At 34.2% G+C, this 4442-nt stretch overlaps 1 long non-coding RNA gene across 1 annotated transcript; it reads right to left on the reverse strand.

Moving 5' to 3' along the window:
- Nucleotides 1-1379: 1379 nt before the first annotated feature.
- LOC108362441 (uncharacterized) lies at nucleotides 1380-2680 on the reverse strand. Its single transcript, XR_001847468.1, has 3 exons — nucleotides 2640-2680; nucleotides 2473-2581; nucleotides 1380-2413 (listed from the first exon to the last, which is right to left on the reverse strand). It is a non-coding gene; the product is annotated as an uncharacterized LOC108362441 (long non-coding RNA).
- Nucleotides 2681-4442: the final 1762 nt, after the last annotated feature.

The following is a 4442-nucleotide window of genomic DNA, read 5'->3' on the forward strand; positions in this document are numbered from 1 at the left end:
ATTTTGTTCGGGCGAAACTCACGATTAGGCTGATTAGTAAAAAGTATGGTTAATTTATAAAAATTGTTATCACATTTTGGCGTATATCACTAAAACTGACTGCAAATTTTTTGACAAATGTCGTATACGACAAAATTTTATTAAACTCATAAATGGTTGACACTAAACTAAAAAAAATAAGATAATTTAAGAATTTCATGAACTAGTACATAGCATTCTCCGACACTTTGGAGAAAATCTGTAGTCGTGTTTCTGAGAAATTGCATTCCAAACTTCAATCGTGAGTTACCGAAAGTAACTTGTGACAATCTTTTATCCAGGGATCTACATAAATTATAATTGTCATTATTTTCGCAGTTGGAGTATATGCCAGACGAGTAACAGGTATATACATACAAGGATACCTAAATTAGCGCGTTGAACTTGTATATTTATCTCTCTCCAACGCATTAATTCTATATACGTAGGTACCAACGCCTGACAAAGTTATGTCTAAATTTAATAATGGCTCTATGACAAAATATTCATGGAATGTATTCGTAGATTTTTATTTACTTCATTTCATACATTAGCATTGATGTTTTGTTTTTCATACATTAGTATTGATGTTTTTTACTAAATACCAGGAATAAATATTTAATAAAAAACTATTTCATTTAAGCTTAACCAACTTTTAGTTGCTCGGAGCTAATTTTGGAACGCTTCACGAAATATTTTCATAGACAGTAAATGCAACCCTGGGTGCATCATTAACGAGCTGAAAAACCAAACAAATAAAAAAATTCCATCTGAACCAATATTCCCAAAAATTATAAAGCAAAACAAAAACCATTTTTTCCAATTTATGCACTGTTATTTTTATTATTGCAATACAATTTCGCAGCTCTTCAAACATTTTCCACATTATGCTTTTAGGGCTAGTAGTTTCCGACCCCATTTGCTCGTTTTTTTTTTTCAATTCTGAATTTAGGCTAGGCTTCATGGGAACTTACTGTGGGTGCAAACAGACCACATTTTGTAGACTGAATTGTGATATTTAATTTTATTTTATAATGAAAAATGAATTTAATGTGCAATTTTTTAAGTTTACTAGATGTAAGACAACTTTTAATTTTCTTTATATATTGCATGCTTTAGTTTTAATTCTGTTTAAGTTAAGTTGTAAAGGTGAAAATAGGCCTCCTGGGCAACCGAGCACATTAAAAAAAAATCGGTAACGCGCGTAAAAGCATACCTCACAAGTGGTGTGGAAAATGCAAGAACAAATATAAATGGAATAATTTTCGAAATTATGAAATGGTTATTGGTATTTTCCATCTCAAAGGGGGTGATTAATTTGAACGTTATTTAAGCTGCCTTTACACGGTCGATTTTTGTCGTTTAACCAAAATCTACCCGTGTAAATTGCAATTCAACCGTAAAATGTAAGCGTTTTGGCTAGTCGATATCTTAAGTAAATTTTCCAGTCGACAGAAATCGACCCGTGAAAAGGCAACTTCAGGAATTTTTTAATTTTCTTTTTTTTTTTTTCTTGGGCGTCTTTTGAAGATGTGCCAAATTATATTGTCTACTTAAATACAAAACAACAATTTCTTTAAGCCATCTTGTGCAGCAATTTGTTGATCTTATCCTCACGGCTACCGAAATCACCAACCTCAACGTAGTGATTAGCCTTCTTGCGCCAGCCTCGGGTTGATGTGTTGAGCTTGAATAGCAACAGGAAGTTGGGGGCTTTCTTGAAGTGAAGTGAATCAACGCACTGAATTTCGTGCGCTTCGCGAAATTTGCGTTCGATCACAAAGCAGAGATTGGGACACGCTTGACCATTCCACGTTTGTACATCAATTCACAAACTGATTTAAGATTTGGATAACCCCATATAGGGGGTTCGGCATACGTAGCATATTAATGGTTGCCTTGCTCAATTTGATGAACACACCGTTTTAATGTGGCGAAGACAGAACTGTAAAACTACGCACTTTTTGTGCAACTTTGTTGATACCGCGGATGCGGATCACAAAAGCCAATTTGGATTTTTCAGGCCCGTCGAATTGGCCGCATTTCTTTGCCACACAGCGTTACTCCATCTCACGGCGTCCATCACGGAGTTTTCTTGTTTGATATTTCTCAGCATGCACCAAGTTTTCACATTTACGGAGTGCAATCACAGCAGAGCGCTTTAGTTTACGTTTGATCAGGGTAGCAATTTGCTGACCTGCTCTTGCTGAACTGCAGCTTCGGCTCGGGGACAGGAGGCAGCTTCCTGGAAGGTTGTCTGCCCTTTGCTTGCGGTTTCTTACCGGCCCATGATGGCAGTCATCTTAACTTGTTACTTAGCACGTTGAAAAGGCGAAAAAAAGTTCGCCAAATGTTTGGAGCACATCGTAAATGAGCCACTCGATTTATAACATTTCTATAAACAATTTAATTAAATACTTTTTATACATAGATATGCTGCAACCATGCACTTACTTTCCCAAATTCCATCCTGTTTATCGGCATAATTTTCCAAATATGCCTGCTACTTCATTACTAATTACTCAATTTTCCAACTGCGCCTTCTTTGTTGGCTCGACATATCCTAAAAAGACAAATTTACATTAAACAATAGAAATCGCAAAAATTAGCAAATAAAATACTCGCTTTGTTTTGTTTTGTTGTCAAATTTCTGAGAAATGTGAATTCACCACGATGCGATACAGAAAGAACAAGGACCAGGGATGTAATTTTAAGTAAACCTATTATTCAGTGGCAAGGCGCAGAGCGTTCGGGGCAGCAATATTAATTTGTATCAAATATAACATTAAACGGTGGTTCTAATACATTTTTTGATATTATTAACCAGAGTACATACATTATATGGTATTTCTTTCAAAATTAATGTACTATATGAACTTTTTTTTCAAATATTTCTTAAGTTTCTTTCATCAGTGCTGAAAAGCAACCATGCGTGTAAGAAATTGTGTGCTACCTAAAATTTCACCTCTGGAAACTTTATCCCCATAAAGGACTTCACCACAGTTTTTTTACTGGATATACGGAGCTTTTATTCTACATTGTATTGAATTTTTTAAATAATTTCTGGAATTAATCATATCTTAGAAATTACAAAGTCCTTTAAAATAAATCCTGACGTCAGAGAGAAAAAATAAAAACGCCACTTTAAATAAAAAAGGAGGTTTCAGACCCATTTATTTGTTATTTATTATTTATTTTACGGTAGGAGAGCTTCTCAAACAATATAGAAGCAATTCTTTCGATTTAAATTGTTGAAAAGTAATGAATATCTAAATCCCGGGACTAATCTCGGGATCCTGGACTTTTGATAATGGCATCCCGAAAATCCCGAGATCGGAAAAAGCTGAAAAATTAACATGCCTAAGAAAGAAAAATCTGGTGAAACCGCGGGTTTCCTTCACTTCAAAAGTGGTGAAAAATCTGGTGAATTTTGCATAGGCGGTGTGCAGATTTTCACCAGTTTCCCCCTGTACGTGTGAATCTTGCATAACTGTCGCACTCATTTAGATACCTCATAAGGAAAACATATAGGAGCATTCCTCTAATATTTTCCACGTCAGCCGGGGCAGGGTTGCGTTTTCTTCATAGCGAATTCAAAATAACCTTAGAATCTTTAAATCAAAAATCTTGAAGTTTTTTTGATTTTTACTTTGCAAAATTTATTTTTCAAAATGCATTGTTTACCCAATATACAAAGTTAATAATCAATATTATGAATACAAATTATAATTAACATCTTTATACATATGGGTGTTTCCATACAGCCGTACGCGACATTCGTACGCTTATAGAGTAACGTAAATCTATCAAAAATAGAAGTTACTGAAAAAAAAGATTACGGTTATGTTGCAACCAAAGGGTACTATGCTTGAGAAAAAAATAAGCAGCCTCGAAACTTTGGTGTGGAAAATATCCGTTCGAAACCAGGTGATAACGTACGCGACAAAAAAAGAAGTGGTTTTAAGGCACATATACATATATGCGAAAGTCTGCGATTCATGAGAGTTTTTCTTTTCTTTAAAAATTCCTAAACTAAGCTAAATAATGTACCTTTGCAATCCTTCCATTTTTTAACAAAAATTATCTCTGGTTAGGTTTTATTAAAAAAAAATTATAATAACGTACGCGACATAACGTACGCGACAGATTTTTCCTCCATACAATATTTTTACTAGTAACACATACAAAATTAAATTTTTTCAGTTCTTCTCTCCACCGTTTCGCGTTTTCAAAACCTTTTTCCGCCATCTGAATACGAAATTTAAATTTATAAAGCCGTTTGAATTCATTTGCTTGCATTTTCGGTTTACATTTTCATGGAAACACGCATATATGCGAAAGTCTGCGAATCATGGGAGTTTTTCTTTTCTTTAAAAATTCCTAAACTAAGCTAAATAATGTACCTTTACAATCCTTCCATTTTT

Source organism: Rhagoletis zephyria, unplaced genomic scaffold (assembly GCF_001687245.7).
Source record: "Rhagoletis zephyria isolate East Lansing unplaced genomic scaffold, Rhagoletis_zephyria_1.1 Rzeph_scaffold_01011, whole genome shotgun sequence".
In the NCBI taxonomy this organism is placed as follows: domain Eukaryota; kingdom Metazoa; phylum Arthropoda; class Insecta; order Diptera; family Tephritidae; genus Rhagoletis; species Rhagoletis zephyria.